The following is a 12,579-nucleotide window of genomic DNA, read 5'->3' on the forward strand; positions in this document are numbered from 1 at the left end:
TTACCACTCTGCATAATAAATCAGCATTACCAAGGTAGGTTAATTGTGAGGAAAAAATGTTTTTGAACGCATAAAGGATTAATAAAGGGCTTATTCAATAGAATCAATCGTATTTGTACTAGTGACACTATTGAAGTAGAGACGAAACTCTTGACTGATACGTTAATGAACAACGGTTATTCATTAAAGTTCATAAACGACTGGAAGGATTGCAATACGACTAGACCTATGATGCTTCTGGCACCTCAAAAGCGGGTTGACATTACGTTATCATTTAGAAGCGATACAAATAGTCTCATTTTGAAACGGAGATTTAAATTAGCCATCAACCAGACATTTCATGCAGCCAAACTTGTTAGTATCGAAAAGGCAAGGTCTATGTTTCACCAAAAGCTCAAATAGCACGAAAGCGATTATGTCACATCCCGTTGTGCCTGTCAGTTTGCATGTGTGGGCGGAAACACGTACATAGGGAGGAGCAACTGTGATTTGCAATTAAGAGTGAGTGAACAAATGCCAAAATGGCTGCGGAAAAAAATGGATTCCAGTGGTCAAATAAGATCATAGGATAGACAGACATAATCCTCCATTGCGAAACATTTGACTGAGACTGGTCATAAGGTTGACATCAAGTCAGCATTTGTAGTGTTATACGAAAGCCTTCAAGGACGTATACTAAGGTTTATTGAAGCCTTGGCTATACGGAAATCGAAACCCCGTTTATGCGTTCAAAAACATTTTTTCCTCACAATTAACCTACCTTGGTAATGCTGATTTATTATGCAGAGTGGTAATCACATTGTTTTTGTGTACTTTAATATTATTATTTTTTCCTTTGTTATGGCTTACCTTTAACCTGTCTAGTTGACCTTTAATTTTCATACAAAAATGTCTTAACAAGTATATGTGTGATCGGATTGTTCGAAATGAATTGCGCAAATATATCACACAATTCTGTTAAACTTCGTCTGCTCATTACATTACTAACTTAACCTGAATTATCTTTTCAAGTAACCTAACGAATATGTTGTCTAGGTTGACAGATGGATAAGTAGGTACTATTCGTCTCTGACCCCCTCTAAATATGGGACTGACTATAGCACCTTTTATGCCTGAGGGAAAGCGACGTTATGAAGAGCATCGCGATCGATCGCGAAATAATCGTGGATTTAACCCATCAGGGCTCAGTATCTTGTTCTATATTGACCTCAAAATACATTTTGATGTGTTCATTATTATTAGCAGTCCTGCATGCATTTAAAGATATTGTCTGATATCAGGATTCTGTCGAATTTGTATTGTAACATTTAGTCGTTGGTAGATTTTACGTCTAACACTGACCTGGAAGCTTACTGTGTGCTGTGTGAGTGACCAAATGAACATGTGTGGGGGGAATCTGGGAAAGAAGACAATTGGGGAAAAAGCGGTCCCATGACTTGTTTGGAGCACTCATTTAGATCAAATAATAAACACAATGGGTGAAGAATGACATAGAGAGCACGAAATAAAGACATGATAGTACTGGAAAATAGGTGACAGAGTATGATTATGAATGGGTTCCAACCTGGCCAAACCTTTTTTGTCTATAGAAGAATCAAAGCTCATTAATGACGAAGACAGGAAGAATCTCTATGATAACATAGGGTGAAAATAGAATAATAGGGAGATCGTATATGGCAGAGCTGTTTCGTGGAAATAGTTCTGCCAACCAAGATAACCACCTGAATTTCGTTACCAAGATCAGTCTAGTGACTCATAAACACATATACTTTGAGCACTACTGTTCGACCTCTTAAATGATTTCGACTGGGTCTCTGCCTATCATTTTTATCTCTAGGTGGTTGGGATGGTAAACATTTTGGTGGTCATAGCTACATAATGGAATCGCAGACGTGACGAAGGTTCTCCCCAACTTTCTGCCTTTAAGTATCGAAGACGGAGTTGGCTGAAAGTTAAATTATGAGACTGACTCTGAAGTAGTAGAAACATATTATACCAGTTGTTATTAGATATTGCCATGTTTTATGAACTATGGTATCAGATGGTGTGGGTTAAAACTAGCGAAGTCATTATTCACTATTCAATCATGTGAAACACATTTTGAGACGGCTTACATTGCAGCGAAAATAAACACTCGATAGATGCATCCGATTACTATTTTAAATTCATGAGTGCGCACAGTAGGCCATATCAAATCAGGAATTTTGCTGAGAGTATGGTCGCTATAGATTTCCGCCCTCAAATTTTTTGATACATAAACAAGACAACCACCACCCTTCTTGGTGACTCGATTACAGCGGAAGAGCTCATAGGTGTCTATTTGTAAGTATGTGTCTGTGGTGTCGGAGGACAGCCAACTTTCCGTAACCAAAACAAGTGAGGGTTTTTTAAAAGTAATAGGGTGTGCAGGTGAGTCACCTTACCTTGTACAGATTGAGTGTTGATTAACATAAGTGTCAGGTACGATGAGTGTTTGTCTAGTAGAAGAGAATGACGTAAAATCAGTGGATTGTCTGTTTTGCCATGAGACAAGGAAGAATTGGGAGTGTTCACTCCATATTGATGAGCGTTTAGTTTATTACCAATATGGTTAATGTGCGAAAAATAGTTGGAGGTTAGTTTGTTGAAAGAAGTATGTTTAAGAGTGAAAGGTAGAGTTGGATGGTTAGGTAGTGCGTTCGGAGAGTGACCATGAGGTTCAGTCAAGGAGCTTATAAGACTAGAAACAGTTATCGACGTTGAGAAACATGTTCCACTCCTCATTAAGTCGGAGTATATAGATGGTCTCAGAATAGTGGGGTTGTCACCATCAACATTTGGAGACCACATAGCAGCACTGTTGAGGGGGGAGATGAAAAAGGATGAGATGGTATATATGTTGAGGTAGGGGGATTAAAGAGTTGTATAGGGTGGCTTGACTTAGGCAGTATCTAGAACTAGTAGGTGGGTTCCCAAGCAGGCCAACGTTATGGCTTCCTTGTGTGCGGTGGGCAATTTTAGTCCCGTTATGGGTAGTTAAGGCGGTTGTATGTTTCTGTTGAGGAATGAAGGATTGCCTGACATTGTTGCAAAGGGAGGTGTTTCTGTTGTGTTTAGTTTTGTGCTGGTTCATGAAGCTTGCAAGGTTCACACTACATGACTTACGGGTATCACGTGTAGGTGTGGTTCTTGTCGAGTGACGTTTCACGTTAGGATGAGTGGGCACTGTCAGTTCACCATGTTTGTTGTAGGGCGTTCTACTTCTATAAAAAGGTGCATGTTTTGAGTTAGGGGTGCCAGAGTACTGGTGGGTTTTTACGGAGAGTTTTGTATTATTTCGTACAGCGGTGTCTGAGCGTCTGTGGCTGCTAGCGCAATTCCTGGGAGGATCACCTTTAGGCCTTCTATCGGGGCCCCCAGGGCAATACTGGGGCACTATTGAGGCATAAGTGGATTGACATTTTGGGGTAACTGAGTGTTTGGGCCGAGGACGAGTGGCTGCAGCTGCTTTATTTGGAGTCTTGTTCTTAGGACTGATAACAGCATCCGACGTACCTACGTTTGTGGGAGGGGTAGTGTATGGTGTTTTAGGATTTGTGCAGTGGCAAACGCTGTAACTGCCGCGGTTACGTAGGCTGGGTTGATTAGTTTGTGTTCCATTGAAAATTCGACGCTGGATAGTAGTCCTGTCATGGATGATTCTTATCTTTTAAATTGTTGGGATACGCCTCAGTAATGACTGACTATTAAAGAAGTGATTGGCTTCAGTGATACTACCAAACTGACATAGGATAAGACCGGAGGCTTTAGTGTGTGCTTTATGTAATCTTCTTGTTACACACCAAGATTGCGAAAATCCACATTCTTGTGGAAGAGTATTTTTAGCAATCTTTACGTTCGCACTATCAGGTATATTATACACAATGACATTCTGCATACACTGAAGTTTTTTCAACACGTCAGATGATATATGGCCAATTACATTTTCAGTGTTTTTTATAATTCCGAGATCGTGATTTTTCGGAACATTGATTTAATATTTGTACGGTAATAAGTCCTGGATAGTTTGGGTGAGGCTAAGTTCTGTTTGGCTGCTTTTAGATCTACCAGTGGCGAGATTACTGGAATTTATATCAAAGTTTTTAAGGTCGATATGGTTACATACAGACCTGTTACAAGTGTCTACCGGATGGTCACCTTGTGCTGTTTTAGTTGGGGGATGGAGTATATGTATGGGTGAGTAGTCAGGATCTACATCCTCGTGCTGGCTATTTTAGGCAGGCTTACGTGTACTCCGTGAGCCGCTACTCAGGATGACCGAATGTAAAATTGTTGGGTATTTGGGGTCAGACGAACTGTCTTAATACTGCTCACAACATGTAATGCTTTTGTTTGGACTGACAAATGATGTCGACTCTAACTGTGTGTGACTGCTCTTATTTATATCTACAAACGAGATACAAGGTAGTGATATTTCATGCCCAAGTAAACGGTGTACGTTTAGTGTAGCTGAAGGGAGATCAGAGTAGGGTGCAGACTGATCAGTAATTTAAAACATTTGTTTGCAGATAATATGTTTCGCAAGTAAGGTTGTTAAATAGATTACATCAATAAAAATAAAAGGCAGTACCTTAGTCCGGATACATCAGAGAGTTTGTACCGTACTATGAGTTCGGTTTTTATGACGTTTCAAAGATGGCACCGTGTCTACATTGTGACCATGAGAAACGCACTGTGAGTCCAAACTCGGCATTATTATATGAGCATTTTAATGATGGTGAGTATGTAGTGGCATTGGACAATAGCCACACAATCCACAAAGCTGTGAACACGAGACTACTCAGAAAATAGATATTCAATATTTAACACGGAGAAATACCTAACAATGGAGAAGACGCGAACAATGATTTGAATGGACTGGAGTTGATCGAGTGGCATGGCTCGGCCATGCAGGCGTGGTCTCTGCTGAGTATTACCTTATATCTTCTATTTATATTAAATATATTGTTCTTTCTCTAGCCTAACCTTGTTCTACATCATGTATTGGTAATTGATACGATACAGTGAGTTGATGTAGTCGATGGTGTGACTTCCATGTAAGATCTTATAGATTAGGCAGTTATATCATGACAAATCTACAAATTTAGGATTAGGTCTATTGTTAGAGCAGTACTAATATCATAGTAGACCACAGTTCTACAAGTATACATTAGATGCAACTGTTTACGAAGTTTGTATTTAAAAAGGGCTTGTTATGGGCCGTTACCTTGAAAAATACGTACGTTAAGTTTGTTTCAGGCACAAGAAGCTCTATAGTAGTGTTTTAGGATCATGATACTAAAAAAGACGAAACAAAGAGCAAAAAGACACTTGGATATAAACTTTAAATAATGCTTAGCAGTTTGTAATGGAACGGAAAAAGGTATGGTGACTAAGTAAATAAAACTCATGCTAGCTGCTATCATTGGAATAAAATCTGGTTAGAGTCTATAGATGAGAGAATGCGGTAATAAAGGACAGTGAGTTGTGATGTGTTACAGAGTGGAATGCGCTTAAATGATGGAAGGAGTCAAAGTTAGAATCAAGAAAGCTGTTTATTAGTATTGAAAGTGCATTAAAAGGGAGTGAAGCGCTAAGAAACGCTGAATAGTATACTTTTCGTTATTTAATTTTTAATTCTAGTTTCTTTTATTTAGCACCAGTCACTAGGTCACAATGTAAAAGTCTTAGTCAGCTTGTAATAGGTTATCTTAGTAGAATAACAAATTCAATATGAGTCTGGGTAGTGAGCGTAGGAGAATAACGTCAGTATCACTTATTGGTTGCCTCGCACTCAATCACAAAAATCCTGGGGAAAATGTTCTGCCCCACAAACATGGATGGATCGAAATCATAGCCCTCACTATCAATGCTTCTAGAATCCAAACTACAGTTTGGACTGAAGAATAGCCGTCCAGGCACGTTAGACACGCGCGCTTGCCCGTCGAAATCAAAACAAGTAATCGGGTAAATAGCGGTTCTATAATTCATCATAAGTTTAAATGTAAATCGTTACCTAAACAAATATTACCACCTGGCTATTCAACCAATAATTGTTCAATCAATCAAATCTAAATTACAATAAGTAAGGAAGTTGATAAAAGATGCGGGAAAATTACCAGTCACAACAAGTGAACGCTATTCCATCCTGACTGGATGGAACACGCACAAAAGGATGAGCAAATCAATATGGCTGCGGCCAACAACAAGTATCAAGTAAAACAACATAGATGCAGTTCGGGAAGAAACACAAAACCTTAGTGAAGGCGCAAGAAAAATAAAAACTATAGAAAATACAAATATTAACAATTCAAACACAATGAAAAGAAAAACAATGTACAACTAAGGGAATCAATAGGAACAAAGTGCAAGTCTATGCATGGAGGGATTTTCACCCACACCAAACATTCAAAATGGATCTTACAATGCTTTCTGGTCAATAACTCCACTTTCCATCGTTTTATGACGCTGGGCTCATTAAGCTTTATTTTTAGATAAAATTTTATATCTCATACGTTTTTTCACGTTTCACATGCTGTTGGAAAATACCGTTTCTATCGCTAGCGTCTTATAAAATTGTCAAGCGGCTACAAATTATGAAATGTGGGTTTCTAAATAAAGTATAGGAGTATTGAAGGATATGACTGGGGCCAGATGTTTACCAGAGTAGGCAAAGTATGGAAATACAGTGGTCATAATTAAGGCGATGAGTACTTACTTACTTACGCCTGTGACTCCTAATGGAGCATAGGCCGCCGACCAGCATTCTCCAACCCACTCTGTCGTCCGCCGTCTTTTCTAGTTCCATCCAATTCCTGTTCATTTTTCTCATGTCTATCTCCATTTCCCGGCGTAATGTGTTCTTTGGTCTTCCTCTTTTCCTTTGGCCTTGAGGATTCCATGTGAGGGCTTGTCTCGTGACACAGTTGGGTGCTTTCCTCAATGTGTGTCCTATCCACTTCCAGCGCTTCTTCCTGATTTCTTCCTCCGCTGGGATCTGGTTTGTTCTCTCCCACAGTACGTTGTTGCTAATAGTGTCCGGCCAATGGATCTGAAGTATTTTGCGTAAACAATTGTTGATAAACACCTGTATTTTCTGGATGATGGCTTTTGTAGTTCTCCAGGTTTCTGCCCCATACAGTAGAACTGTCTTGACATTTGTATTGAAAATCCTGACCTTGGTGTTGGTTGACAGTTGCTTCGAGTTCCAGATGTTCCTCAGTTGTAAATATACTGCTCTTGCTTTGCCGATCCGCGCCTTCACATCTGCATCAGATCCACCCTGTTCATCAATGATGCTGCCCAAATACGTAAAGGTTTTTACATCTTCCAAATCTTCTCCGTCAATTGTGACTGGATTGGTGCATGGTGTGCTGTATCGGAGAATCTTGCTTTTCCCTTTGTGTATATTGAGACATACTGCTGCTGAGGATGCTGCTACACTGGTCGTTTTCTCCTGCACTTGCTGTTGCGTTTGGAATAGAAGGGCCAGATCATCTGCGAAGTCTAGATCGTCTAACTGCACCATCTGCCACGCTTGATTTGTCTGATGGCCATGCTGATTTCTTCAATTGTTGGTGGGCCAACATTGATTGGGAGGTCCGTGGGTGCTGCTTCGATGTTGCGTGGGTCCAGTGGAGCTGGTCGATTCAAGAGTTCTTTGAAGTGTTCTACCCACCTGTTTTGTTGCTCTTCAATGTTGGTGATTACCTCGCCTTCCTTACTTTTCACTGGTCGTTCTGGTTTGCGGCGATTTCCAGAGAGTTTCTTTGTCGTGTCATACAATTGTCTCATGTTTCCTTCTCTTGCAGCCTTTTCCGCCGTCGTTGCTAAATCTTCCACATATTTACGTTTGTCGGTTCTGATGCTCCTCTTCACTTGTTTGTTTACTTCTGTGTATTCAGCTTGTGCCTTGGCTTTTTCTGCTCTTGTTCGGCTGGTATTGATCGCTGCCTTCTTGTTCCTTCTTTCCTGGATCTTATCCAGTGTATCAACAGTGATCCATTCCTTGTGGTGGTGCTTCTTGTGACCCAGGACCTCATGACATGTTGAAGTGATTGCCTCTTTGATCCCCTTCCAGTTGCTCTCCATACTAGTTCCTTCTCCATTGAGTAGATCATGAAAGGCCTGTAACTTGTTGCTAAGGTCTATCTTGAATTTGTTGAGTTTGTCAGCATCCCGAAGAAAAGCCGTACTAAACGTTTGCGATGTTGGCCGCCACATTATCCGGTGCTATTAGGTTTTAATATCTTCTTGGCGACCAGCAAGTGGTGGTCTGATGCTACATCAGCTCCTCTCCCGGTTCTCTCATCCTCCATCGTCCTCCTGAACTTTTGTTGATGCAGGTATGGTCGATTTGGTTCTGCGTAGTGTGACCCGGTGGAGTCCATGTGGTTTTGCGAATGGGCTCGCATGGGAATATAGTGCCGTCTATGACCAGTTTATTGAAGGCACATAGGTTTGCGAATCTCTCACCATTTTCATTCCTTCCTCCCAGTCTATGTCGTCCCATGATGTCTTCATATCCGGTGTTGTCCATTCCAACCTTGGCATTGAAATCTCCCATCAGAATGGTCAGGTGCTTTGTTGAGCACTTCTCGATGATTGACTGGAGCCTATTGTAGAATTGATCTTTAGCTTCTTCATTGTAGTCGTTAGTAGGCGCATAGCATTGGATGATGTTCATTGAAATGCCCTCTTTCTTTGTTTTGAAGGAAGCTTTGATGATCCTTGGTCCATGAGATTCCCATCTTATAAGTGCCTTTTGTGCTTGTTTGGACAGCATCAATGCAACTCCTTGTGTGTGGGGGGCATTTTCTTCATCATGGCCGGAGTATAGCAGAAGCTTCCCTGAAGCTAGTTGTTTTTGTCAGACTTTCATTCAATGTGTTTCACTAATCCCGAGCACCTCTAGGTTGTATCTTCTCATTTCTTCAGCAATTTGGGAGGCTCTCCCGATGTCCCACACTGTACGAACATTCCATGTACCTGAATAAATGGTCGCTCTGGTTGTTAGAAGGGGCATCGGCCTCGTGACTTCCGAAGGAATTCGGCTTTCATCATGAGGCGTCATAATTCTTCTAAATGAAGACCTTCTGACTCCCGGGGCAGAGTTTAAAAGGTTTGAATAATTTTTTCTGGTTAGCGTTTTTAGCGAGTTAGTTTTCTACGGGATGGGGTCACTAACCCCATGTCCAACCCTCCTCCTTTATCCGGGCTTTGGACCTGCAGTAGCCCCCGGAGGGACTCCAGGCGGAGTTAATGAGATGAGAGTATAAGTGAAAATAAACAAGAAAGAACTCGCAGCAGCTTGGTGCCGATGATATTTTGTGATATCCTAACCGGTTAATGGATTGCAGGCTCTAAAGAAGCAAGGATACTTGTAGTAGGCAGGAGACTTGTGGTTTCTCTTGACGACTCTTTAGCATAATAATGAGCGCTCCTTCGATATGGTTTAGACGTGCAGAGGGCTTCTTATGTCCGAGAAGAAGGTAGATGTGTTCTCGCTTACTAGATCAGTGCAAGGGAAGTCTTGGCGCAGAAATTTTACAAACGTATATAATCCATCCGCCATGTGCTTTCGTTTTTCTTTCGGTGGCCTCAATAGCGAGGTGGTCACGATCTGCCATGTCCTAATAGTCTGCTACACACAATAGGGGGATTGGACCAGCATTTATTTTGTTGCCGCTATCGTCAAAATCAACATATTTTGAGGGCTTGTCACTACAAATCCCTACTGATATATTTCTGATTGCCCCACATTGTTCGAGGTTTTCTGATGTTGTAAGATATGATTGACAACGCTTGTTCATCCATCTCTGGCAAGAAGTTCTATCATAAGGAGTGGTTAAACTTACTGGACATATATTATTTTCGATTGTCTCTTGAATGTTGACGAACTTATTGTTGTCAACAAAAGCTGTATACTGATAGGCCGTTGGACAACATGACCGTGTAACTTTCTTACGAAGGCGTATGTACTCACACTGTATTACGCGCCCCTAATCTATGCTCATGAAGTTTTGTTTGCAATACGTTACGCTGAGCTTTTGAAATAACATTAATGACTTCATTACCTTTTAGGCAATATGGTATATCTTTCATCTAACTCTTTTCATACGAATTATATGAAGGTTACAATGATCGCCCAATAAATGTGTTGGTGTGGTCGGTGAGATAACTGGGAAAATGCATATTCAATAATTTACACGAAGAGAAAGTCAACTATAGCGAAGACAGAAAGAATTAATTGGATCGAATTTGATGTCATGGCTCAGTCTTGCAGGCGTGATCATTCTTGTGTGAATTATCTCTTTTATTCATATTGAATATTATTGTTCTGTCTCCAGCCGAAATGTGTTCACAACAAGTAGGTAACATCATATTGATGATTCTTATGATAGGACAACTCAGTGTAAACAGTGATGTGACTTCCACGTAAGATCTTATAGACTAGGTATTCATGTGGAATTATGGTCTACTTCGTTTTTAGTATTGCTCTAATATTAGACCTGATCCTAAAATTGCAGATTTTTCATGACATGCAACGACTAGAACTAACTAAAAACTCTGGTATTTTCAAACAACTTCATTTTACTTCTTTATAAAACCCGTAGAGGTACAACTAAATCGTGTAGTATGTACACATTTTTGATGCCGCGAATGAGCGAAACTCCATAAAATGGTACGTTAGAAAAACTGAAAGGTTAAAGAGTTTCTCCTCGAATTGCAGAAACAAACCACCAAGTGCTACCTCAGTGATCAACTTTATGTCCAGGTACGTGGTCGACCAATTGAAAGAAATAATATGCAAAACCTAAGGAGAGATGCGTAAATGCCGAAGTGCTTTTTCGAGATATTAGGACTGAATGTAATAATTATGAAGCAGTGTATGAAACTGACTTCCAGGACATCAAGAAATTTACCTTATTACTTGGTTATCCCAATCCAATTCTTACTCAAGGTCATACGGATAACAAATCATTCAGCGATTGCAGAGCAGGTCACAATGGTGAGCGCAAGTTCGGCAAATGTTTGTCCTGTGGTTAATTTTACCCACGTAATTCATGTGCATTTTCTCATGCTAAATGCTTTAGATGTGATAAAGTTGGGCACATCCAGTCACTGTGTAAAACCACTGTTTATTTCGCAGTAAATAATACCAAACTTTGTTATCCCTACCCTATTAATTTGGGTGATTCTAATGTCCTTACCTAGAATTTTCAATAATTCACGTTATTGAATAAAGAAAAGAGAATTCAGCGAATAAAATTTTCTTTTCGACGAAATTATTTACTTAAGCTGTACATTCGTATATACAGTTATATGGAAAATGTATGTTTATAGGAGGATAGAAAAAATTGCATCACCAAAATGGATTCGTGGATAAACAACAAATGAGGTTACGTACTAATCAAGGGGTGTTGGTTTCATCAACCGGAAGCCTATTTCTGGTGCTGTGTGACAGTCGCATGTTGGGAAGGGGGTTTCTCGCTCTACACATCTCTCATATAGTCATATCCTGATTCTAGGTGACTAGAATATTTCTAAAGTCGGCTTCACTGATCACATATCCACTGCAGGAGATAACTCGGTCGTCGAAACTCATTGAGGAGCTGGGATTATTCAAAACTGTGAGGCTAGCAAGGCGCTGGGGAAACAGTCGAACACCGTCACACCTAGACTGCCTATTTACAAACGAAGACTTCATAATTGACAACCTCTTAGTCTTGGCTTTCCTGGATAAAAGTGATCACACCACCATAACTATCAATCTTATCAAGTAAACTGAGCTAGGACATCCTACCAGCAACAGGCGCTGGAATTTCAAACGGCTAAATTTTTCAGCTTAACAGGCCAATCTACAGAAAGTGGACTGTAAATTTCATTCTCAACTTGATGTGGACGCTCGTTGGGATTTCTTACTGCACATAACCTTATATGCTACAAAGCAGTCTGTTCTACCAACGGTCCTCGAAAAAAAAACAACCTAGTCATCACCAATTCTACTTTTCGTTTGCTAAGCCACAAAGGGCACTACTGGGAGGAACACAAACGAACTGGTAACAACAGCGCATTCAGGCAATTCAAACAAACAAGAAACCAATGCATGAAGACCATAAGAGAGAGGTGAATCTGAGCGCTGACTTGGTGTGTCAGAAACTACATTATTTAGATAAGGACACTTTCCCTGGCTCGGATATGGTTCATTCTGCTATACTGAGTGAAGGAGCTTCAGTCTTGACAAAACCTCTATGCGTGATGTTCACACATTCGCTAAGAAAAGGAATGGTACCAGAAAATTGCCAGTCGCCTCACATTATACCTATTATCAAAGGAGGCCAAAGCAGTGAATCTTTGAATAATGGATTCCCCGGTATAAGATGATCTACGTGAGTACTTACCATCCATAAGCTTCTTTTTACCGCAAAAACATGGTTTCAGAAAAAGTCACTTTTGTATAGCCAACCTGCTAACGGCGGTGGACAACCATCGTTGGCCGCAAGATGAATGTTGATGCCATATACCGTGACTTCTCAAAAGCTTTCGATAGGATCAACC

The sequence above is a fragment of the Schistosoma haematobium genome, chromosome 2 (assembly GCF_000699445.3).
Source record: "Schistosoma haematobium chromosome 2, whole genome shotgun sequence".
In the NCBI taxonomy this organism is placed as follows: Eukaryota; Metazoa; Platyhelminthes; class Trematoda; order Strigeidida; family Schistosomatidae; genus Schistosoma; species Schistosoma haematobium.